The sequence below is a fragment of the Nothobranchius furzeri genome, chromosome 16 (genome assembly GCF_043380555.1).
Source record: "Nothobranchius furzeri strain GRZ-AD chromosome 16, NfurGRZ-RIMD1, whole genome shotgun sequence".
NCBI lineage: Eukaryota > Metazoa > Chordata > Actinopteri > Cyprinodontiformes > Nothobranchiidae > Nothobranchius > Nothobranchius furzeri.
In genome coordinates this window covers 45,979,374-46,005,971 of record NC_091756.1, presented here as the reverse complement: position 1 = coordinate 46,005,971, position 26,598 = coordinate 45,979,374, and the positions used below count along the sequence as shown (strand labels likewise).

Below are 26,598 nucleotides of genomic sequence, written 5' to 3'. Positions count from 1 at the left end.
ATCTAGATCCTGTTTTTAATGAATGCAGAAATCAAAAGTACCTTTTCTTTCATGCTTGTCATTTAGACTTCTGAGTCGATGAATATTTTGCAAAGCTTAATAAGGCCAACATCCAAATGACAGGTGTGGAAAAATTATAATTTTATTCCTAAGAAGCCATTGTTCTTGAAATGGTTGTAATCAAGGCTTGAATGAAGGAACTGATTATTGTAGTGCTAAGTAAAAAAAAAGAAAAGAAAATAACACACACACAACAAAAGGTGGATAACTTGAATGTTTTTCTCACCAAGGTATTCCTGATGACAGGAATGATTTGACTGACATCCTGGTGAAGCATTTTCCCCTTTGTCACTCAGCTGTAAATTATCCTGAATTATGCCACACCTCTTATTGCAATTTCTTGCCCGGGACCACTCCTAGCTTTTATTTTATGTATTTTTTATCACTGAGTATAAATTAGCTCAGACTGTTTGAGTAGGGAGACGGGCCTGGGTCTGCAAAGCTTGGATGAGTGTCCTCATTTCCACTTGTACAAATTTAAACCTCCTTGTAGAGGAAGGGCTTCTGGAGTCATATACTAATGGCTCACTGGAGGCAAAACAACCATGGCACTACATAACAAAAAATAAAGTATTTTGTTCACCAGTAAAAGATATATATATATTTTTTTTTTTTTGGGGGGGGGGGGGGGCAGAGTGAGGGAATGGGGGGATTGTCAATACATAAGTTATGATGAAGCCTACTTTGCCTTTGCTTCATTGCAATGCATTGGTCTAAAAGTGCTTCAGCAAAATTATGTTTATGTTTATGTATTTAGCAGGCGCTTTTGTCCAAAGCGACTTGCAAGTGATAATCGGCATGTTGCCCTTGAGGCTAACAATAACAACAACAACTTGACATCAATCATGGAGAGAAGGGAACAAGGAGTGGACAGTAGAGAGGGGTGATGGTTTCAGGGAGGGTGCTAGTTTAGAAGATGCTAGTTTCTTGAAAATTGAAAAGAAAGCCCCTGTTCTGGTAGTGCTTGGTAAGTCATTCCACATTTGTGGAACGATGCATGAGAAGAGCCTGGATTGTCCTGAGCGTGGTGTAGGCACTGCTAGCCGACAATCTTGTGATGACCGGAGCGGCCGGGCCGGGACACAAGCCTTTGCAAGAGGATTCAGGTAGATGGGAGCCGTACCATCTCGGACTTTGTATGCTAGTGTTAGCAATTTGAATTTGAAGCATGCTGCTAGCGGTAGCTAGTGGAGCTCAATGAACAGAAGGGTGACGCGTGCTCTATTTGGCTGATTGAAGAACAGACATGCCGCTGCATTCTGGACCATTTGAAGAGGTCACACAGTACAGTGTGGAAGACCAGTTAGAAGGGCATTGCAATCATTGAGGCGGGAAATGACAGTAAATTGCACCAGGAACTGGATGGCATGTTGTGTTAGGTATGGTCTGATCTTTCGTATGTTATGCAGCGCAAAGCGGCATGAACGAGCAACAGAGGCGGGAGATGACAGTAGATTAATCCATAAATTCACAGACTCACATAATTGTCGAGATGAATCGTAAGCTTGGAACTTTGGCCAAGATTCATTCATTGGCACAAAAGATGGATGCCATCAAGAAGAGAGTGGAAGAATCAGCACAGATTGGGATTTATTAATGTCCATTATTGGGAGTTTGAGAGGCTGAGGACCAACAAACTGTAAGACAGAGAGGAAATTATCTCTGTCTGGCCCCAAAACAATTTCCAATCGGAACCTGGCGCCCTTGAGCCAGCAAGGCTCCAACGAAAACTCCCCCCTCAGAAGATATGTGGAAGGTGCCGTTGCTATGGCAACTCAACTCTGTCTCCTTTCCCAGCCTGGGTGGGACTGCGGGAATGCCGCTGAAACGTTCCAGGGTCACTGCAACCCTCCAACCCTCAATGCTCCTCCCCCTATCCACACTGAGGTGACATGCGCTGCTTCTATCATGGCTGCAGGAACTGAAGTGAGGATAGTCCCAACCCACCACCCCACCTAGTGAACACTTATGTTGTGTGATGTCTGAAGTCTGTTGCATATCTGTCTGAGGTGTTTATTTGCAGAGCAAAGCAGCCCTCCCGGTGGAGGGTAACTCTGAAGTGCCTTTTATTTCCCTCCACCTGAACCAATCCTCATGTAACCCTTTTATCTCTATTAAGGTAGCGCGGCTCAGGGTTGCGAATAACCACAGTCACCAATTCTTGTCATGTGCCGTGTCCATGTATGTCTGATCTCTGAATTGTGTGTACTGAAACTCTAATTTCCCTCTGGGATTAATAAAGTATCTTTGATTTGATTGATTGCACCAGGAGCTGGGTGGCATTTTGTGTTAGGTATGGTCTGATCTTTCGTATGTTTTACAGCGCAAAGCAGCATGAACAAGCAACAGAGGCAACATGATCTTTAAAGGTCAGGTGCTCATCAATCACAACACACAGATTTCAAATTGCGTTTGAAGGAGCCAGAGATAGGAAGTCGTTTTGGATTGAGATATTGTGCTGTATGGATGGTTTTGCTGGGATGACAAGTAGTTCAGTTTTAGAGAGGTTGAGTTGGAGATGGTGGGATTTAATCCATTTTGATATGTCAGAGAGACAGTTGGATATTCGTGCAGAGACAGTGTGGTCGTCCGGTGGAAATGACAGATAGAGCTGGGTGTCGCCTGCATAGCAGTGGTAGGAGAAGCCATGTGATCGAATGATCTCACCCAGTGAGGTGGTGTTTATGTCAAAGAGAAAAGGTCCTTGTACAGAGCCCTGGGGGACTCCTGTGGCAAGATGGTGCACGGCAGAGGATTGTCCAAGCCAAGATACACTGAATGATCGTCCTGTGAGGTACGATTCAAACCAGGCGTGTGCTTTCTCTGTGATGCCCATGCTAGAGAGTGTGGGCAAATGGAAAACATGGTTGACAGTGTCAAATGCAGCCGATAAGTCGAGCAGAGGTGATTAGAGGTGAAGCAGCCAGCAATATAAATACTGTTATAAAACGCATGCAGGCTGTTCTGTTCTGAAGGAAACGGTGAGTTCTGCTACAGACTGTTTGTGTTCTTGCTGAGCTGATCCTATTTTCATGTGTGGAGATGTATGTCTGGCTGGGTGTTTAGAAAGGTCAGGCCTAAACGGAAGGCTTAATGATCAAAAGTTTAAGGATCAAATGTAAGGGAGACTGAAACAGAAAGAAATAGTTTGTCTCTGACAAATGTGTCTGACATGAAAGTTGAACTTAGAGTAGAGAGTTGTTTTTAATGACACTTGTGGTGTTATTCGTTTTATTTTTTATTATATTAGGGGCAGCAGTAGCTCAGGAGGTAGAAAAGGTTGTCCAGTAATCGGAAGGTTTTTGTTTCAATCCTGGCCTCTGCCAGAGAATGTTTCTGTTGTGTCCTTAACCTGCCTTCCCTGCTGGTGGTGGTCGGAGGGACCGGTAGCACCAGAGTTCAGCAGTCTCATTTCTGTCAGTGAACCCCAGCGCAGCTGTGGCTACATTGTAGCTCATCGTGACCAGTGTGTGTGTGAACGGGTGAAAGATGTGTTCTGAAGTGCCTTGGAAAGCTGTAGAACCCTAAGAAAGAGCTACATCAAATACAAGTCATTTACCATTTTTTCCATCTATCCATCCATTTTCATTTGCTTATCTAGGCTTCGGTTGCAGGGGCAGCAGTCTATATGCAGAGAAGCCCAGTTTTCCCTCTCCCCAGCCATTTGGACCAGCTCTTGATTTACCGGGCGATCTATGTTCCTACCCTCACCTATGGTTATGGGCTTTGGGTAGTGACCAAGCCCCCACAATGCAGGACTCAAATTGAGGCCAACGCGGAAGTGAAATAAATTTCAGTTCCACCCTCATCCACTGGGGACTGGCGTCAGAAGCAAGCAAATCCTCATTGACTCCCATGTTAAAAATACCAATTTAACAGCAGAAATAAACATGTTTACAGCCTGGTTCCAAAACGTGTTTTTGGTTTAATTGATCTAGTTTACACTCATGACAACTCTGAGGGGGGTGAATTTTTTGTCACTCTTCTGTTTAAGTGTATTAAATGTCTAAAATTCTGTATAATTAATGAGCATCAGACCCATGTTGCCGCAGCATCAAAAGGCCTCTGTAGTCTCAGTTTGAGCCTCGGTCTCGCCTGAAAACTGTTCCGCGATTTTTAGTCTCTGAAATTAGACCAGTAGTTGGTTGACCTTTTGACCTTGAACCTTTCACTAATATTTTTAAAGCGAAATCAGCACAAACACAAACTTTTGCAGCACAAACCAGCACAAACACAGCACAGCGTGACACAGAGTGAGTGGAACATTGGGTTGTGAAGGAAAAACAGAGTTGTAAACAGTGTTATGGCTATAGATAAATTATATCAACAACACATTAGCTATAACAGTCAGGGATTTGTTTATCCTGTTTGCCAGAAAATAAATCTGTCCTAAAGGCAAAATTCAAAAGCAGCGAGACTCCCACCTGGAAGTCTTTCACTGCTTTTGGAGCTGGCCATTAAAACAATCGGCAATATTAGTTAACAAAATATAATTTCCTCTATTTGTGAAATGAACTTTGTCTGACAAATGTCCCTGGACTGTCATCTCTGATGTGAGGATGCACAACAACGGCACCATTTAAGCTAGAAATAAGTGTAGCCATAACACAGTTGACAAACCTCCTTGCCTTCTCAATTTTCGCAGGGTTTACACTTGCCGTCCATCTACACCTTTGGGTGATGGGTGACATGATGATCATCATATGAGGGTGTAGAAGGTGAAGCCAGTGCAGGTCCTCCATCATGTTGACCAGCTCCACACTGCTGACCACCCCCATGTCATTGCCGCAACAGTGGATGAGAAGGACATGAGGAGCTGCTCTTCCTCACAGGGAGTGGAAAAAGAAGGGGAGAAGGTCTTTCCACCTCATTCCACCCCAACCGAACCAGGAGACACAAACGTCAGGGAGGCCAAGGTTGTCTCCGACGGTCTCTGCAGCTCTCTGGGCACCACACCTCATGTAGCTGTCTCCAATGATCCAAATGGCTATGGAGAAAAACATATCAGGTTTGGCCTAGCTGTTTAAAGTACAAAACCATACATGAAATGGTCAAGACAGGTATTTGGTACTTACATTTGCTGTTTTGTGTAGCCGACGTTGAAGACACACAGGCTGCCATGGTGACCTTTTAACAGATCTCAGAAAAAAAATTTAATAAAAGAATGAAACTTAAACTCCCAGACCTCATTTCATGATTGCTAATCAGCTATGGCTGATTTATTGTTCGGATCACAGTGAGTAACACTAATTTTAATATATTTTTATTTCTATTATACATACATACTTTTTAATTGTTATTTTCACATGACTGTTATCAGGCTCTCTTGTTCTGGTTCTCATGATAATTCTGTTTCTTCCAGTAAGTTATCTTGTGCTTTCTTCATCTGTATAATGTCTCTTTACTTTTGGTGAATTGTACTAAGTCCAGAATAAAGGCTACTTGGCTGTGCAAGATACAAACAAGTAATAAGTTTTAAAAATATATGAAATGTATTTAGCCTGCTAATTTATCTCAAATACTAATAACTACCGTATTTTAATAAGTTGCACTTTTTTTCATAGTCTGGCCGGTCCTGCGACTTATACTCCGGAGCGACTTATATACCAAATTATGTAGGCTATATTGCGCTGCTGCGGGCCAGCTCTTGACCAGGAATGAGCTCTCCTGCCCCCCTGGGAATAAAAAACCCACAGCCATCACCTGCTGGAGCCTGTTGCACACTGGATCTGGCCCAGGTTTCAGCTCCTCTACCCAGCCATCACCTGCTGCAGCCTATGGTGCGCTGCTGCGGGCTGGCTCCGACCAAGGAATGAGCTCCCCTGTCCCGCTGGGAGGGTTTCAAACACCGCCATCCTCTACTGGAGACCGTGGCACGCTGCTGCGCCCACGTTGTTTATTATGTTATTGTTACCGGTACTTGTCTTGCAATGTGAAATGTTTGGTCTCAGATTTTGTAAGAAAAATTATAAAATTTCCACCCAAAATGCGACTTATAGTCCAGTGCGACTTATATGTTTTTTTCTTCTTCATTATACTTTTTATGGCTGGTGCGACTTATACTCCGGAGTGACTTATAGTGCGGAAAATACGGTACATTAAAAATATTGAAAACTTGCTCACAGGAAAATATATTTTCATTAAGGAAATAACTTATAAACTTACTGATTTAAATTTTTTTTATTCACAGAAAGATATTTTTCATGAAAAAGCGCCCCAAACCTCCACACCAACTCCGTGTGAGCTTCAGGTCACTGGTGTTCCACAGAGTTAGCTCCAGTTGTAGCTACGTAGCTACCTCCATTAGCTTAGCTCCCACCTCCGCGTTAGCTTTGGATTAGCATCAGTTTAGCTTGTAGCTAGTTCGACCGGGTGTCATCATTTGATCCCAGCCTTACAGCCCCACCCTCAGCTCCACCTCTCTTCCCTTTTGTGGAATTATCTGGGCTTGACTGAACCGATGACACAGTCAAAATGGTGGTGGTGGCCACCTCCCATTTCTCCTCAAAAATGTGTTATTGGAGTCTATGGAAACCCATTGTCCATATATGTCGATGGTAGTGACCGAAAGAATGAGATTGCGGATAAAAGCGGACAAAATGAGTATTCTCCGCTGGGTGTCTGGGCTCTCTCTTAGAGATAGGGTGAGAAGCTCTGTCAGACCCCCCTGCTCCTTTATATTGAAAGGAGCCAGATGAGGTGGCTCAGACATTTAGTTAGGATGTTTCCTGGATGCCTCCTGGTGAGTTTTCCTGGGCATGTCCAATTGAGAGGAGACCTAAGGGAAGACCCAGGACACTCTGGAGGGACTATGTCTCACAGCTGGCCAGGGGAAGCCTTAGGATTTCCCCGGAGGAGCTGGCCCAAGTGGCTGGGGAGAGGAAAATCTGGGTCTCTCTGCTTAGGCTACTGCCCCCACGACCCAACCTCGGATAAGCAGCTGGAAGTCGATGGATGGAGTATTTTAAACACATATTGTTGGTTTCCCCCTCTTCAGTGTTAAATGTCACAATGGCTTTTCTCTGACAACCTGGAAAATCTCGTTTTGGTGTCTCATGAACCAAAATTTGGGTGCAGTTTGCAGGTGTGCTTGCTCTTTGCCCTGGTTTAAATACCATTGCTTCCTCTGTGCTGAGTCCCTGTGGAAATCAGTGTAGTGCTCTTAGATCTTTGATCACAAGAGCTCAAATCAAAGTACTTCTTAGTATATGGTTTTCCACAACAGAAAAAAAGCACACACTGACTTACATCCATCATTGTAATTGCGACAGATATGATTTTAAACATTCAAAACAGAAAACTGTGAAAATTGTTTCATTGCTCATGATTTTTCACAAGGTGCAGGATCAGCCTTGATGCACATAAACCCTTGGAGGTAGGTATCATTTCTTCCTTCTTGTTTTCCTGTGGAATTTAGAAATTTGTTTGCTGTCAATCTTTGATTGTTTCTAATCTTTGTGTGTGTGTTTTATCACTTCAAGCAAAATGAATGTTCTTGTTTGCATTTCCAATTTTCATGTACAGAAACGTGCAATGTACATTTATGCTGAAATAATTAGCTTTAGGCTGCGACATCGACTCTTTGGATGAAATCATTTTATAGGAATGCATTTCATCTATCCTCATGTGGACTGTGGGAAAGAGCAGTGCAGAAAGGTGGGGGCACCAATTCATTTATCTTCTCTTCATGTTCCTCCATTTAATTGAATTTTCTACTACAGTCCTGCGTGGCCCATGGATATAAATCACGCCTCTCAATCGGTCAAGATAGCCCAAAGACGGCTCTCACAGCAAATGTAGGAGAAGGGCGGGCAGGGGGCAAGAGCAGGCCAAGATTTATGTGAGCAAGGAAAAACATGACCCTGGGTTTCTGCTGCCTGTCAGTAGAGCATCTTTTCCATTACCTTGAGGATTCATATGCACAATATTTCAGTCAGGGGTCCTTGAACAGATCCTGAAAAGACACAAAAGCCAGAATTATTCCAGGCTACTTTACAATGCATCTTTCTTTTCCAGTAAGTGAAGCAATTAAAACGTGTTTTCAGCATCTTGATGAATTAAATGTTGTTTGTATCCCCTGTGAAAGACAGCAAATAGAATCTGATCTCCTATCCTATTCTAACCAGCTCTTTTCAGGGTACAATCTTATCTTTTAAACATTTGTTAAAATAATTAAATGAAAATATTACATTATGTTTTTCTTATAAGCATCCAGCCTTTGTTGATAATCTCTAGTTAAATACAGTTAACCACTTGTTAAACTTATGAAAGGATAGAAATCCAGTTTTAGTTGTGTAACTGCAGTCTGAAAATGCATCCACTTTACTGAATGAACAGAAAAGACAAAGAGGAAAGTAAAAGGAAACCTTAGCTATACTGTTGAAACTCTTTTGCAATTCTGAACAAGGACATAATCCATGGAGTTTGAGGTAGTGTCTTTAAAGGAGACATAACATGAAAAACCCACTTTTTTATCCATTAACACAGTGTGTTTCACATTTTAAGTGTCTAAGTGAGCAAAAAGGCTTATATTATTCACTGGAGTTGCTATTTAGATATTTAATAATTAAGTTTTGGGCATGTTTGTCCACCCGTTCAGTTTTTACATTATCCATTACGTCAGTAATTAATTTAGTCAGGATAACTACCAAATATGGTAATGGCCCTCGGCTAAACACAGAGCCAATCCGCCATTTTTTCTTCTCGCTAAGATTTTTTGTAGTCCTATTGGAAAAATGCAGAATGTCTGGTTATTTTAGCCACACACAGCTCAAAACTGTTCCTCGTTTTAAGGAAGGGTGGTGTGGCAGTATTTAAACCCAGGAGCTGATGACACTACCTGCTAAAAAAACACAGAAGAAAAAGTAGTGTGTTTGTGTTTGTGTTTGTGTGTGTGTGTGTGTGTGTGTGCGCGCGCGCGCGTGGTTCGTTCGTTCCTGTCTCCAGGCTAGTAAGTACTGAGGGCTTCATCTATCTAAAAGGAGTCATTTGCATCTGAATGTGGCAGCACCGGGACACAGCAGCAGAGCGGTAAGCTTCATATCACTCTAAAATGTCGACAAACTTTACTTTAGATTTATGGGCATTAGCAGCACAAAAGCGTTAGCATCCGGCTTGCTATCGCTAGCACAGTATGCTAGTAAAGTTAGCACCCAGAACAATGTGGATTTGGCTGATTTTCGTGGAATAAAACGTGATTTCTGATCAACGCCTTCTTTTACACCAGATGATAACCTCCCACTGATTGTAGCAGCAGAGAGCCTGTGTGTTATTCTACATGAGTGTGATGTAATCTTAGCATCCAGTAAATAAAGTCCCATATCAGCTAAAATGCAGCGTGACAAAGTCATTAAAGTGCGTCAACACAGTGGATTTAATAGTTTTAAAGAACAATCTCTGAGTGGAGTGAGGTTAGTTTTTTGTCTCACTGCATATATAAAAACTTTATCAGTCAGACGCAGCAAAGCTCACCGTCTGTATGAGCGTGAGCGTCGGAAAGCTGATAAAATCGGCTGTAAAACAAAAGTAAAAATGCTACTTTGCTTTTTAGAGTCAACATCCAGAAGACTGGAGCCGTGTTTCACTGACAGGCTGTCAGACTAAAGCCCTGATGAGCTCAGCTGGGACAAACTGGTCTGATGTTTAGGTAAGTGAAGATCTGCTTCTCCGAGATGCTAGTAAAAAATAATTTAGCCAGCTTGCTAATGTTACTTTTCTTCTCCTCTAAGGAACACAGAACGTTCAGATGTTGGCATTTCACGTCACCTACTGAGGAAGGAGACCCACCAGTAAAGAGACGGTCTGGACCAGACCAAAGTGAGTGATGACACACCTCAGCCACCCTCATCATTAAGAACACCTCACCCCCTGAATCACTCCGTCTGATGACAGCAGAGTGATTTATTTGATGTTTTACTTGTTTAATCTGTTTAGAAATTATTGAATTACATTATTTTCTGTAATCGACCATCTGATCTGGATGTGTGCAGAATAACTTTCCCCAAATTCAGCAGCAGCTGGCCTACAAAAACAGCTGCAGCATGTAGTAAGTCTGTCTGCACTGCTCTCTAATGAGCTTCCTTTCATAAGGAATCATTTGTATAATTTTAGTGTCACTATTTTATTACATTTGTAAGAATATGAAGTCACTGCAGCAAAGTGAACTTGTGAACAAACACAAACGTGACTATAAACATGAAGCTAAAGAAACAACTTTCCTAAAGCTGCTTGTAAACAAAATATGTCATTAAAGTTATCGTCTATCATTGCAGAATATGACGATGACATCATGGAACTGGTCTTTGGAAAAGTTTTCCCTGAACCAACTCCGTTTCTAGATGAGGTAGAGAAGATCTGCATCTCACCAACCCTCTGGTCTCAGTATTCAGACAACGGAGGTCTCCCACTGTTATCCAGGACCAGTTTGAAGCCCACATACTGCCCCTCCCTCATCATCAGGAAACATCAATCCGTATCCTGAGGACAACAGAAGACGGCAGGAGGACAGGAACTCTGAGACCTAGACACCAGCACCGAGACACAAAGCACCTGTGTGCACAACGCCTGTTTAACTACTAAAGCCTGTTTATTATATTGTTCTACTTATTTGCTGTGAGGTTAATACTTAGAACATTTGTATATTAATGTAAACAATTTAAAAAAATCACTGATTGTATGTTTTCTTTTAGATGTAATGGTCCAAACTCAGCCTTGTAGACATTTATTGCATCCTGTAGGTAAATACACAGAACAGGCTCAGATCCAGGATGACCCAGCATGCTCTTCTTCCATTCTGGCTGTTAGGGATTGTATCAATAACTCAATGCCTACTGATGTTTTCACCTAACGGTATTTATTTAGAATGCAGGTAAGATTTAACTATATTTGTTAGCAAAGCAGACTGATCCTGGGAATTTCACTGCAGCACTGATGTCCACCTCTCTGTACACATTAGAGAGAATTACCACTTTTCAGCTAAACACATTTAATAAAGATATAGGCTACGCATTGCAGACAATAAAAACAAAGTTGTAAGCATTAGAATTATAATGATCACATTAAAGAACATTTGGAGGAATGTTCTTTATTTTTGACTCGAATCTCAAATCTTTAAATTAAAATGTAACTGCTTTTTATCCATTTTCAGCCATTAAGACACCCAATATAAAATAAGACTACTTATAAAATTATTTATAATTATATGTATGTATATATATAGATAGAGATCTTAATAAAATGTATTCTTTTAATGGTGTTTTAATGAGCTGTATCATTTTTTAAAACATTTTTTATAGAAATAAATAAGCAAGCAGCATTCCTTGTGTGTGTGTGTGTGTGTGCGCGCGCGCGCGCACGTGCCTGCTAGCTGGTCCCTCCGTCGGCAGTGACGGGTGTGTGTGTGTGACTACAGACAAATGCATGAGAGAGTTAGCAGCCTTGAAACAGCTTGATGAACTACCCTCCCCACATGTTTTAAAAATGCTAATATGCTATGCTAAATCTGCTATGCTAAATAATGATTTCTCTATAGAACTACAAAGTCCGACTGGGGGAGGAGAGTACAGGTCTGCACTATGGAGGGGGGCGGAGTTTACAGCTCCTCCTCCAGTTTAAAGAGACAGTACCCAAAAACGGCTCGTTCTCAAGACTCTCCTCAGAACAGGGGTAGATGAGGGTCTGTAGAGCAACAATAATGAGGAAATCAGACCAAAGAACTGCAGTTCCACTGTATTTAGACCCCCAACTGAATGATTTAGATGTAAAAAGGAATAACTTAAAAGCATGTTATGTCTCCTTTAAGTAAACATGGATATAGAGTTGTTTACAAAACTCCAGTGTGACTTTAGTTTGTCATTTCTTAAAGGGCTTATTCAACACATGGACAGTTTATATAAACACATTTCAAAAGAATCTGATTTCAGTACTTTAGCTAACTGAGAGCATGGTTTGCTAATGACAAACAAAAATAAGCTGTTTCCAAATTCAGTCTAATCACTCCACCAATACAAGCTCCCACTCTAATTTCCCTCTGGGATTAATAAAGTATCTTTGATTTGAATTGAATAAACACCCCCATCTTCGCCCCCTATATGAGAGCAGCCAGCATCCAATCTGGATTCAGTGTTCCTCAATAAAATGTCCCCTGACAAACATGATAGAGAGCCACTCGGCTTCAGAGCCGGATACTTAGAAAACAACTCAAAAATAAAATACTGCCACCCAGCAGATGACTTGCCAATCCAAATTAAAAAAGAGAAGTTAAAGTGGCCAGGTTTGTGTTACAGCCTTCATTGCTGCTATATTTCACTACCTCTGCAACACACTGGCATGGTCAAGGTTTCCACATCTTGCAAGATCTAGCTGTACTATTTTTATGCTAATATACATTACACTATAAAAATTATTTTATTTAAAACCCCAAAAACATTTGGGAGGCGTAATCTATTATTTGATTAATACACTTGTAATGGAAAATAGTAGAGTAATGTGGGCTAAATAAATTGCTTTAAAAGCTATTTATTTCTATTTTCATTACTTGTGACCGATAGCTGTAATACTCTATTAATTATTGAATATCACCTTGCTTGGTCTTAGGATGATTAATTAGAAGGTTCTAGGATTATTTTAATTATTGAGGGATCATTCACACTTCATTTATGATTCAAGAACAAGTCAGTGTTTGCAAACAAATAAGAATTTATTTTACAAACAATTAAGACTTGACATATTGTTTAAACTATTATCCTGTGAGTGGATGGAACTAAAAGATGGGTGTCTAAAAACTATATGTGAATATGAGATGATGAATCAGAATCTCTGTATCTTTAGAGAGGTGCATTCTGGGTATAAAAGAATTTGGTTTGCATCTAAACTATTAAGTTGCTATTATCAGAACCACATGCAGACGCTATCTCGTTGTGTCTACCTCACCCATTTGGAGACCCTGATTGGATCAGAGATGTCCAGGAGCCGACGACCCCACTGCACCTGGTTCGTAGAGAAACCTTGATGCGACCAAATCAGTCCTCAGATGCCTCTGGGTCACTACGATAGATGAATAAAACTAAGTGTCTTATAATCATCTCTGAAGGAGTTTGAGACAGCTTTGTTCTGCAGGAAAACGATCTTGTTGTTCAGCTTCGCAGGTGCAAAAAACTTTGTTTTGACAGCATGTCAAAATCTTTTTGGGCTAGAGATCTGAGATAGAGATCTGCTAAGAGATGGCCAGTCTCCCGCTTTCTCTCCCAAATGACGAGAAAACAGAGCAGCTGGTTTACATACACGCTGTTATCTATTACCAAACTTACCAAGAATCTCAGAAACACGCTCTGAGACGCAGAGTCTCTGATTCTAGGGACAAGGTTAGTTATGTGTCATGCGTTCTTAATTTTAGCCTTACTTCTTGTCTGGTGTAATGATCACCTCATCCTGTAAACATTACTAAAACATTGAGCACATTAATGAGACATTTCATTGCGTATAATTCTACATAACAAAAGTTCATTCAATGACTATTTTGAATTATATGGATTACTTTTAATTATGAAATCTTCTTTTCTTCTGGGAATAAATATTTATCTAAAACAGTTCTCTTGTGAAGAGCCTTGGCTGCTACTGTTCATCTTTATTATCTGATGAAGCTGCGCTCAGCTGATGAAGTCATCTGATTAAAATGCTGAGTTGTGTAGACTCACAGACTCCTGACAAGGGAAGATACAACAGAACCTGTAGTAGCCAGGGTTATTTGCCCAGGCTGCATATGACCTGTGGGATCTTTAAAATCAGTCAATTTCGTGACGTGACACACTTTACCTGAATGCTCCTCCACAGCTTAATTTTAAATGTATCTACCTTCCCACTACTTTCCGTAAGAGTAGCTTAGAAAGGGATGCTTTTCTGTTTTCCCTCATGTCATCTTATCATTGGTCCTTGTCATCTAAGAGTACTTGAAATAACACCATGGAAAGCTTTCACTATAAGTCTATATGTACAGGGGTTGGCCATAAAATTAGAATATCATGACGAAGATGATTTGGTTCAGTAATTCTATTCAAAAAGTTAAACTTGCATATTAAATTCATGGATTAAACATAAACTGATATAATTCAAATGTTCATTTATTTTAATTTTGATGATTAGAACTGACAACTAATGAAAATCCCAATATTAGAATATATATCAGAACATTAAAATATTGTGAAAAGGTTCAATACTGGTGCCATATTTTAAATTGGCTAATTAATTCAAACCACCCCCAAATGTCACGTTGTGTGCAAAGAGGAGGTTAGGACGCAAAGATGCAGAGATTCCAGATGACACAGGGTTGGTAGAAATAACGTAAAAATCCTTTATTAACGAATAAATCCAAAACGGCAGGGAGCCAAAAACCAAAATCAAAAAATCCTAATAACAAAACTAGAGATATCCAAGAACATAAGAAAATCAAAAGATACAAAATCTAGAGAGGGGAACAAGACAAGGGTGACACAAACAAAGACCCAACAACAAACAGAGATGCAGACAGGGTTAAATACACTCGGGCATGATGCGTGGAAGATAAGCTGCAGGTGCGTGGGGAGAGAAACCTAGTCAAAACAATTAACTAATCAGGGAGAGGAAACTAAGATGACCTAAGAGCAAAAACCTAAAGACAAGAAGAGCAAGCTAAATAACTAATGTTCTAAGGGGTAAGGAAAACTACAAAAACCGGTGGGGAAAGAAATGCACTAAAGAGACTAATTAAATGAAAAGATGAACCTTATAGAAAAACTGCAGAGGGGTGACTAGGGGAGACCGACGGCAGCACAGGACCTGGGAGGGATAATATGGAGGGGCTGCAGACCAGGGGACACATGAAGAACACAAGGAGACACATGAGGGGATCCTTAGAGGGGGATGGAGCACACAAGGAGACATGAGGAAGACTGCTGACTTGACAGTTGTACAGAAGACGACCATTGACACCTTGCAAAAGAAGGGCAAGACACAAAAGTTCATTGCTAAAGAGGCTGGCTGTTCACAGAGCTCTGTGTCCAAGCACATTAATAGAAAGGTGAGGGGAAGGACAAGATGTGATAGAAAAAAAGTGTACAAGCAATGGTATAAAGGTAAATGGACTGTATTTGATAGTGACTTCCAGAGTCCTGGAACTCCCAAGGCAATTTACAATACATTCAGTCGTTCACACATTCAAATGCTGGTGGGGATGATAGCTACAGCTGCCCTGGGATGCACTGACAGAGTTGAGGCTGCTGAGCACTGGTACCTCTGGTCCCTTTGACCACCACCAGCAGGCAAGGTGGGTTAAGTGTGTTGCCCAAGGACACAACAACAGTGACCGACTGAGCGGGTCTGAAACCTGCAACCTTCCGATTACGGGGCGAGCCACCGTCGCCCCCAATTAGGAAGCCGTCGTTGTCGTCTTCCTCCGCTTATCTGGGTCCGGGTCGCGGGGGCAGCATCCAACTAGGGAGCTCCAGACCGTCCTCTCCCCGGCCTTCTCCACCAGCTCCTCCGGCAGGACCCCAAGGCGTTCCCGGACCAGATTGGAGATGTAACCTCTTCAACGTGTCCTGGGTCGACCCGGGGGCCTCCTGCTGGCAGGACATGCCCGAAACACCTCCCCAGGGAGGCGTCCAGGAGGCATCCTGACCAGTTGCCCAAACCACCTCAACTGGCTCCTTTCGATCCGGAGGAGCAGAGGTTCTACTCCGAATCCCTCCCGAATGTCCGAGCTCCTCACCCTATCTCTAAGGTTGAGCCCGGCCACCCTACGGAGGAAACTCATTTCGGCCACTTGTATCCGCAATCTCGTTCTTTCTGTCATTACCCAAAGCTCATGACCATAGGTGAGGATTGGGACGTAGATCAACCGGTAAATCAAGAGCCTAGCTTTCTGGCTCAGCTCCTTCTTCACCACGACAGATCGGCTCAGCGTCCGCATCACTGCATATGCTCAACCAATCCGCCTGTCGATCTCCCGATCCCTCCTACCCTCACTCGTGAACAAGACCCCTAGATACTCCTCCTTGAACCATCACCTTATCGTGGTGGAGGAGTTTGAGTGCCCTAATGATCCTAGGAGCTATGTTGTCTGGGGAACTTTGTGCTCCTGCTAGGGTCTCCCATGACAAATGTGTCTTAGGTGAAGGGTGAGACAAAGAACGGTTCACAGGATCTTTCATGGAGGTAAATTCAAAGACTCGGAGTACCCAGTGCAATCTGTGCAAGCCGCAGTTTGGCCATAACGGACACCATGTTCGAACATAAGGCTTCCCATCGGTACACTTGGTACCAGGGCAGCCTAGGTCGCAGGTCGATGTTAGACTTTGTAGTCGTATCATCTGACCTGCGGCCGTATGTTTTAGACACCCGAGTGAAGAGAGGAGGGGAGCTGTCAACTGATCACCACATGGTGGTGAGTTGGATCAAATGGCAGGGGAAGATGCCGCGTAGACCTGGCAGACCCAAACGCATAGTGAGGATCTGCTGAGAACGCCTGGCAGAAGAACCTGTCAAGACAGTCCTCAACTCCCACCTCCGGCAGATCTTTGACCGCGTCCTGAGAGCAGTGGGGGACATTGACTCCGAGTGGGCCTTGTTCCACTCTGCGATTGTTGAGGCGGCTGTTGCTAGCTGTGGTCGCAAGGTGGCCGGTGCCAGTCGTGGTGACAACCCCCGTACCCGCTGGTGGACACCAGTGGTTCGGGGAGCCGTCAGGCTGAAGAAGGAGGCCTACAGGGCGTAGCTGGTCTGTGGGTCTCCGGAGGCAGCAGACAGGTACCGGATAGCCAAGCGGGGTGCAGCGGTGGCAGTTGCCGAGGCAAAATCTCGGGCGTGGGAGGAGTTTGGTGAGGCCATGGAGAAAGACTATTGATCGGCTCCAAAGAAGTTCTGGCAAACTGTCTGGTGCCTCAGGAGAGGAAGGCAGCAACTCGCTCACACTGTTTACAGTGGGGAAGGGGAGCTGCTGATGTCAACTGGGGCTAAAGTCGGGCGGTGGAAGGAATACTTTGAGAAGCTCCTCAATCCCACCTATGCGCATTCCGAGGAGGAACCAGAGCCGGGAGACCTGGGGATGGACTTTCCAATCTCGGGGGCAGAAGTTGCTGAGGTAGTCAATCAACTACACAGCGGCGGAGCCCCGGGAGCGGATGAGATCCTGGATATCTCAAGGCTATAGATGTTGTAGGGCTGTCATGGTTGACACGTCTCTGCAACATTGCGTGGTCATCGGGGGCAGTTCCTGTGGAGTGGTAGAGCAGGGTGGTGGTCCCCATCTTTAAGAAGGGTGACCTGAGGGTGTTTTCCAACTATAGGGGGATCACACTCCTCAGCCTCCCTGGAAAGGTCTACTCCAAGGTACTGGAGAGGAGGGTCCGATCAATAGTTGAATCTCAGATTGAGGAGGAGCAATGTGGTTTTCATCCCGGCCGTGGAACTGTGGACCAGCTCTATACCCTTGCAAGGGTGATAGAGGGGGCATGGGAGTTTGCCGAACCAATCCACATGTGTTTTGTGGATTTGGAGAAGGCTTATGACTGTGTCCCCAGGGGCACCCTGTGGGGGACGCTCCAGGAGTATGGGGTGGGTGGCTTTCTGTTAAGGGCCATTCAGTCCCTTTACCAGAGGAGCGTGAGTCTGGTCCGCATAGCCAGTATTAAGTCTGACCTGTTCCCGGTGAGGGTTGGACTCCGCCAGGGCTGCCCTTTGTCACCGGTTCTGTTCATTACCTTTATGGACAGAATTTCTAGGCGCAGTCGTGGTGTGGAGTGTGTCGAGTTTGGTGGCAGGTGAATCTTGTCTCTGCTTTTTGTGGATGATGTGGTCCTAGCTTCATCCAGCTCTGACCTTCAGCTCTTGCTGGGTAGGTTCGCGGCCGAGTGTGAAGTGGCTGGGATGAGGTTCAGCGCCTCCAAATCTGACACCATGGTTCTCGACCGGAAAAGGGTGGCTTGCCAACTCCGGGTCGGGGGAGAGGTCCTACCTCAAGTGGAGGAGTTTAAGTATCTCCGGGTCTTGTTCACTTAGGAAGCAACAGGGATAACTTCACCCTAGAGGCCTGTGAAACAAAAACCCATTCAAAAATGTGGGGGAGATTCCCAGAGTCTGGAGGAAAAGAGGAGAAGCACAGAATCTTCGTTACTTGAGGTCCAGTGTAAAGTTTCCACAGTCAGTGATGAGTTGGGGTGCCATTTCTTCTACTGGTCCATTGTGTTTTCTGAGGTCCAAGATCAATGCAGTTGTCTAACAGGAAGTTTTAGAGCACTTCCTGCTGCTGGCAACCTTTGTGGAGATGCAGATTTAATTTTCTAACAGGACTTGGCACCTGCACAAGAACCATGGTATCCCTGTTCTGGATTGGCCAGCAAACTCACCTGAAGATTCAATATGCCAGAGCCAACTATTTAGAAGAGCTGTAGGCCACTATCAGAGCAACATGGGCTTTCATAACACCTGAGCAGTGCTACAGACTGATCGACTCCATGCCAGTAAACCAGACCAAGGGAGCTCCATTGGGTGTTGTACATGTTCATAATTTTCCTTTAGCCAACAATTCTAAAGTTCCTTTTTTTGCATTGGTCTTAATTGATATTCAAATTTTCTGATATTGTAATTTTTAGACTTTCATTAGTTGTCAGATAAAATCATCAAAATTTAAAATATAAACATTTGAAATATATCTGTGTGTAATGAATGAATCAAATATACAAGTTTAACTTTTTGAATGGCATTACTGAAATAAATCAACTTTGTCCTGTTTTTTTTATTTAATGAAGCATCCGTATACATCTGAGAGCGAGAGAATGTTTTCTAGATTTGTTATTTGAAGCTTGCCAAAACTTTATGACAATATCCAATGGAACAGCATATTTAAAAGAATAAAACTAGTTGTGTTTTGTTGTTAGCCTTACCAGGAGTATACCCACATGCTAATGGAAATCAATTGTGTAAATGTAGTCATGTCCTCCATTCTGATGCAAAAGGACCAATTATTTCATCACCCCAAGCAGTATGAACTAATGGTACCAAATATTGACAGTGAAAAATAGGATACCAGACATCCATGATCCCAGCTTGGTCCCAAACAAATTATGTTTCTCCATTTAAGACAAAATATTAATTGGAAATACAGCAGGACAGAAATAGCTGCTCAGCTAACTTGATCTGACACAAGAGAAGCATTAAAAGTCAATTATTAACAAATTATAGTTGCTGTAACAAAGAAAACATGCTGATGCCTTGCCTAGGTAATATTTTCTGTACATGCTTTGGGAAACAGATGTGGGCTGGTGAGGACATGGAGGAAAATCCTTGTTACTCCAAAACAAAAACAAACACATGAGAACTCAAGTGTGCAAAACTGTGCAGGGAGGAGGTCTTTGGCAATGAAAAAAAAAATCTAAAGGTTTATTATATTAAAACATAGACTGCATGTGTATTATATTGTATTAAAAACTTATATTAAAAGTTTAATTTGTAAAAACAAACTGAAGACAATGTGTGCTGAAGGAAATCAGAATGAAGAAAGAAACACATCTAATATAGTTGGCACTGTAAAGACAAACACAACACAATGTTTGCTAAAGGAAAGCAGCCTCAAAGTACAAAAATACTTGGTGTGTCTCTAAACACACAGTAGCATGGATGAATAATCCCATCAGATTGTGTAATTACTTCTTTCACTTGACAGAAAGACACCATGGGTTCAAAAGGAGTTAGGAAGAACTTAAGACAACCTCAGTGCTAAGGAGTCTATTTACAGTCTAGACAGATGTGGCAGTGCTGTCGGAATGATTTCCTGCAATAATTTGAAGACTGACCACAAAAGAGGATCAAAGTGAAACAAAAGACTTCACGTTATAATGTCCTGGCTGCTTCTTCACAGCCTTCTAAGTCCTGCACAACAATTGGGGGAGCTAAATAAGATTAGGCATTACATGAATGTCTGAGTGGTACATCATTTTGACTTCACTGCATCAGCTAACTGAAGGACCGCAGAGACCATTCCATACTGGAGAATACGTAGGCACCGATAATCTTTGCCCTGGAGAATTCAAACATATGATTTGTTTCAGTTACCCCCAAACAAAAGCCAAAAACTAAACCGAATCAGGACTTATTCTGGCCACATAGATATTTTATCAAACCTACAATTCTATAAGCACACTTGTTTTAAGAATTTTCAGTCTGTTCCTCTTCAAATGATTGAATTGGCCATAATTTCTTGAAGGAACATGTATAACCCCAGCACCATTCATGCATATGAATGGGTATCTTTCACATCGATACAATAACAAGTCCTGATACCTTGGAATCGACACTGGTACTTAATGGTACCAATTTTTGATATGTTTCAGTATTTAATACTTAATTAAATATCTTTTTATAACAAATATATTTTTCTCAATATATAACCATATATGATAAATATCATACAACTGTTTGCATTTTATCACTGTAGTGTTGTACAAAAATCTTCATACAGAAGAAGTTTCAAGTCTTTGTTGTACACAAAAAAATTAAAATAATAAAAACTGTTTCTAAATGATATAAATACCCAGCTCCATGTTGTCCTAATCCTCTTCTACGCCCTCTGGAATAACTATGATGAGGAGACCATGTATTATAAACTACAAATGAAACTAAAACAAACTTCGACACCAAAAAACTGTTTGTAATTTAATAATGTGCTATTTATGTTTTTCAGGAGGATAAACTGCTTGAGATGTAACATCTGCTTTTTGAGCAGGTCCTCCTTCAACACAACCAATAAAGAAAAAGATGTCAGATTCATTCATCACAATAGACTTCAAAATTAAATGATAACAATAACAAATAAATTACACTTCAGAAAAAAGATAAATAAATAAAAAATAAATGTGCAAAATAAAACTGCTATGAGTCACTCAAAGCAGAAAAGGGCATTACACTAACATCGTTTATAAATGCGAAATCAACTGAAATCCAAATTAATTGGCAATAATTGGCAATGAAAAACAGCAATGCAGCAAACAAATACACGGATTCATCATTACACAACTGAAGCAAAGCAGTCACAGATCGGCTTCTCATAAACAAACTGTGCGACTAAATTGACGGACTGATGAGCAGGACCTTAATTCAGTAGGTAACTTATTCCAGTGCTGAGGAGCTTCAACGCTAAAAGCAAATCTCCCTATCTCCTTTTTAAACCGAGGAGCAACAAATGATGAACAGTTAGACGTGTGGGATACAAGCAGTCAAAGGTACTCAACAAAACTTTCAGATAAGATGGAAAATCAAAAAAGACTAATTTAAAAATTAATATTTTATAACAAACTAAAACCCAGCTCGATGTACTGCTATTCTTCTCCTTTTCCCACTGGACAAATTGTGTGATTGGTGGGTCCTCGTAGCATTATAAACTGCAAATGAAACTGAAGCAAACATCTTTGCTGTGAAATAAATGTACTGTGTATCTTCATTCCTTTTGCTGTTCTTTTTCAAACTGTTGATCTTTCCTACTTAGAAGTCCAAATGTCTTGAGTTCCAAGGAGAAAATGAATGCACCATTAGCTAATGTTTACGGAAGATAAAATTTCAAGCTAACAATAACTTAAACAGTTTGTTGACTTATTAGAGCAGATTAAGATGATGATGCCTCACTTAGTTCGTTGTCATCGTTGTCGTTATCACCCAGTCACCCATTGTATGTGAACTGGAGCCAAACCAGAAAGGCTTTCTCTCTGCCATGCTGCTTGTTCTGTTTACAGCTTATATGACATGAAACAAGGCACTGTTTCATATCACATGAATCAGTCTTCAGTAGGTACCACAGAATTCAGTCGGTGCCTTACCAGTGGATGACCAACAGGGTCGAAAATCCCTGGGAGTGCAATTTTCAAACAAGTACTTGGTCAGATGATTGAACTTTCTGCAAAATGAAAAGCACATCAAACTCCCTTTCATCACTGGCAGCAAGTGAAGAGGTACATGCGTAAAACACCGTTTTTGAATGGCTAAAGTTTTGTAACAGCTTCTTACAAATCATTAAATGCGTTTTGTCCTCACGGGCTCCCATAAAAGGAAATATTGCATCTAATATAGTGTAGCCCAGACTCTTAGACCCGTGCTGTATTCTATACCCAGTTTTTAGTTTTATGCTATAAAGATGGCGCCAGCGTGTTCGGCAAGCCGTCTGCTGTTCTCTATTTTTTAAATTTTTTCGCTGTTCTTGTGTTTTGTGGTTAATGTTGGGACTGCTATCCTGACTTATGACCGTGCCAACCTCCTGGATTTTCGTTCGCCTTGGCTCCCTGGCCAGGATTACCACCACTACCATCGCGAGACCCTGCAAATGCTGCGCTCTACTATTCCAGCCTCTCTGTGGAGAATCCCCGGTCCGTTGTGGTTCAGGAAGCGGCGCCGTCGGCGTGGTAAGCGTGGTGGCTGTCTGGTCCGTGTGCGAGCTGAGCTGGCACGCACCTCGGGATTCATGCAGTCTCGAATGGGTGTGCCGGCTCGATGCCGCTCTGTGAGGTGTTACCTGGAGTCTGTGGACTGGCGGCTCTTCTCCGCTCCCGGCTCTGCCTCTGGCCTCTGCGCTGCGTCCTCGTCTCACCCTGCTCCGTCTCCCTGCTGGTGCCACCGTGGTGTGGATTTCTCAAACATTCGGGTTCTGAAGCACATCTCTTCTCATACACCCAGGTTGGATCCAGTACCGCCGTACAGGTTTGCCCTGATGAATACTCGCTCTCTTGGCAATAAATCATTCATTATTAAGGATTATTTTATTGACAATAACCTGGATTTCCTTCTCATAACGGAATCTTGGATTGCTCCTGATGATTTAGCCACTATTTCTGAAACTTTACCTGCTGACTGTGCATATTTTAATAATCCAAGAACAACTGGTCGTGGTGGTGGTCTTTTGACCATCTTCAAACGGACTATTGTCTGTAAACCCATCACCTTCCCTGATTTTACCAGCTTTGAGTTAACTGCCTTTGAACTGTGTTCTTCACCTCCCGTTCTCTGTGCCTTGCTGTACCGTCCTCCAAAATACAGCAGAGACTTTATAACCCAGTTTTCTGATATTTTATCTGATATCTGTTCACACTATGAATGTGTTCTTATCTTAGGTGATTTTAATATTCATGTTTGCTGCCCTGAGAAGCCTCTTGTGGGAGAATTTTTAAATGTTATTGACTCTTTTGGCCTGACCCAGTTGGTTAATATGCCAACACATGAACGCTCTCACATCTTGGACTTGGTTCTCACTCATGGCTTGAAGATCACTGACATGTTTGTTGATGCTGTCCATATTTCAGATCATTTCCCGGTTTTGTTTCGCCTTCATAGATCCAATGCCTCTTTAATTAATTTAATGCCTGCTCGCAGAGCCCGATCTTTTACACCATCTACTGCAACAGAATTCTGTACTTTATTCACTGATCTTGTTTCCACTTTGCCGGTGTTTTCTAGCACTGATGATTTGTTGCACTTTTTTCGATCTTCCTGCCTTACTGTGCTAGATCAGATAGCCCCTATGAGAACTAGACGCTCTAAAGTTCGGTCGGATCCCTGGATCAGTGCAACTACCAGATCTGTCAGGCGTGAGTGCAGAAGAGCCGAGCGTAGATGGAAAAAGGATAAGCTTCAGATTTCATACCAAATAATGATAGATACCTGGGCTCGTTACCAGAAAGTAGTTAAAGATGCCCGTAATAAATTATTTTCAAATATTATTACTGCATCCTTTGGCAACCAGCGTGTCCTGTATCAGACCCTCAATGCTGTTTTTTCAGCCAGTGACCACCACTCTCTTACTACCTCGGATGCTCAATGCACTCAATTTTTGAAATTTTTTCTTGGAAAAATTGCTAGTATCCGGGCTCAGATTAGTTCTCCCTATGTCACTAGTCGTCCTGAACCCATTCGGCTTCGGTCTCTGGATAACTTTGACTTGCTTTCTTTGTCCTCTCTTGAGAACCTCCTGTCTGCCTTGAAGCCGTCAGGTTCTCCGGTTGACCCTGTTCCTCCACACCTCCTTAAAGAGACATATTCTGTCACTGGCCCCCTTATGCTGAGCATTATTAACAACAGCCTATCCACTGGTGTTGTACCCCGTGCTTTTAAACATGCAGTAGTTCAACCCGTTCTGAAGAAGCCTGGCCTTGACACCTCTGTTATGAGTAATTTTCGCCCGATCTCCAAGCTTCCATTTTTATCAAAACTGTTAGAGCGTGCTGTTTTTAACCAAATTATGTCTCATCTAGATGATCATGGTTTAATGGATCCCTTCCAGTCAGGCTTCCGATCCCTCCATAGCACCGAGTCAGCTCATCTTCGTGTTTTTAATGACATTTTATTAACCCTTGACTCTGGTTCTAATGTATTGCTGGTTTTATTGGATCTGTCGGCTGCTTTCGATACGGTGGATCATGCTATTCTGCTGACTCGGCTGAACCAGCTGGTCGGCATCCAGGGGACTGCCTTAGACTGGTTTAGGTCCTACTTCTGTGACCGCACCTTTAATGTTATGATGGGTAGTGCTGCCTCCCCCTCTGCGGCTTTGACTTGTGGTGTTCCTCAGGGCTCTATTCTTGGACCCCTTTTATTTAATTTATATATTTTGCCCCTGGGTGACATTTTTAAAAAACACCACATTGATTACCATTTTTATGCAGACGATTGCCAATTATATGCCTCTGTGAAGCCTAATGACTCCTTACTGCCCCTTGTTGAATGCTGTAATGATGTGAAGAGCTGGCTGTCAGAAAACTTTCTTTTGCTGAACGACGCTAAGACAGAGGCCATCATTTTCAGCCCTGGTACTTCTCAAAGTCCCCAACTGACCCTTCCATTTATCACAAGTGGGTTGAAAAACCGTGTCACAAACTTAGGGGTTGTGATGGACGCTAATCTAAAAATGGACATTCATGTCAACCAGGTAGTTAAGACCTGTTATTACCACCTGAGGCGTCTCTCTAAAGTTAAGCCCATTTTAAAAAGGCATCATCTTCATTCAGTTGTCCATGCATTTATTACTTCCCGTCTCGACTACTCTAACTCAGTGCTATACGGTATCTCCTCCTCCACTCTCGCTCGACTTCAGCTAGTGCAGAACGCAGCAGCTCGCTTCTTGACTGGCACCAGGCAGCGGGAACACATCACACCGGTTTTAGCAAATCTTCATTGGCTCCCCATCCATCTCCGGATAGAGTTTAAGATCCTGGTTTTTGTGTTTAAATCCCTAAATAACTTAGCACCTGGCTACTTGTCTGAGCTCATTCACCCATATGTCCCTACAAGATCCCTCCGATCAGCTGACCAACACCTCCTACATGTCCCTAGTTCTCGCTGTAAGTCCCGCGGGGAGCGCGCCTTTCCAGTTTGTGCACCGAAGCTCTGGAACCACTTGCCCCTCCCGATCAGACTCTCTTCCTCTCTTTCCCTTTTTAAGTCTCGTTTAAAAACTCACTTTTATTCTCTGGCTTTTAATTCTGTCTAACTTATTCCCTTTCTACCTTTCCTTTTAGGGTTGGATTACTTGATTTTAATGGATTTGGTTTTTATTTTTGATTGTTTTTATTGTGTGTTTTGTTCAGCACTTTGGTCGGCTCTCATGCCGTGTTTAAATGTGCTATATAAATAAAATTGGTATGGTATGGTATACCCAGTTTTTAGTTTTATGCTATAAAGCTGCCAATATTTTTCAACAACTGGGCATCATTTGATTCATTTTCAAAATTTCTATTGATAGTTCCAGGAATTATTGGTCAAAAACTACACATTGTCTCTTTAAACTTGATCTCAAGATTTGTACAATTGTTTATAATGTAGCAAAGTGTGTGTTGGCTAAGGTCGATTAGCTGTGGCAGTCATCATAGAGGGGATTGGTTCCAAAAGGACGCTGTGGATGTGGGAACCAAATGCAGGTAAATCTAGGAGGCAGCCTGGTAAACTTCACTCAAATTCTTTAACAATAAGCAGAAGCAGCTCCAGAGCACATGTGCAGGTACAAAAAAAACACAAGCATTTACAAGGAACTGGCAGGGAGATGTGAACTGATGGAGCTTTAAATAAAGCTGGGAGAGTGAAGGAAGAGACAAGGGACAGGTGTGCTGACTGCTGATTAATAACTATAGACAGGTGAAACGGACTGGGAGAGCTGAGGGAGGCAGACAGAGTCACTGGGACAAAGAAAGGACAAAAAAATAATAACAAACAAAAGGGACATATTATGCAAAACTCACCTATTGCATCCTTTTGTGCTGCCACGTGGGTCTCTACTGCCTCTATAAACACTCCAAGTATGAATCAAAAAACGTCAATTCATTGGATGTTTGGTTAATTGTGACATCACTGTAAGGGAAATAAGCATAGAACATCATGAACATAATTTCTATATATCATTGCCCTAATGAAACTTATAACAAAGTCAGACTATGTTGTCTTGGAGATAACTCTTGTAATCCTTTCAGTGACTCATTAAACATTTTGAAAACACAACAGAGAAACTCAAAAAGAAGAGAATATTACCATCTCTTACAT

The 26,598-nt window shown here is 42.2% G+C and overlaps 2 long non-coding RNA genes across 3 annotated transcripts in view; both read left to right on the top strand.

The window, feature by feature from the left end:
* Positions 1-26,598, top strand: part of LOC107387693 (uncharacterized) — a 68,625-nt gene that overhangs the window by 27,960 nt on the left and 14,067 nt on the right. The gene's annotated exons all lie outside the window — the stretch shown is intronic.
* LOC139063543 (uncharacterized) lies at positions 8,933-11,374 on the top strand. The gene is made up of 4 exons (XR_011516916.1): positions 8,933-9,090; positions 9,611-9,706; positions 9,789-9,876; positions 10,332-11,374. It is a non-coding gene; the product is annotated as an uncharacterized lncRNA (long non-coding RNA).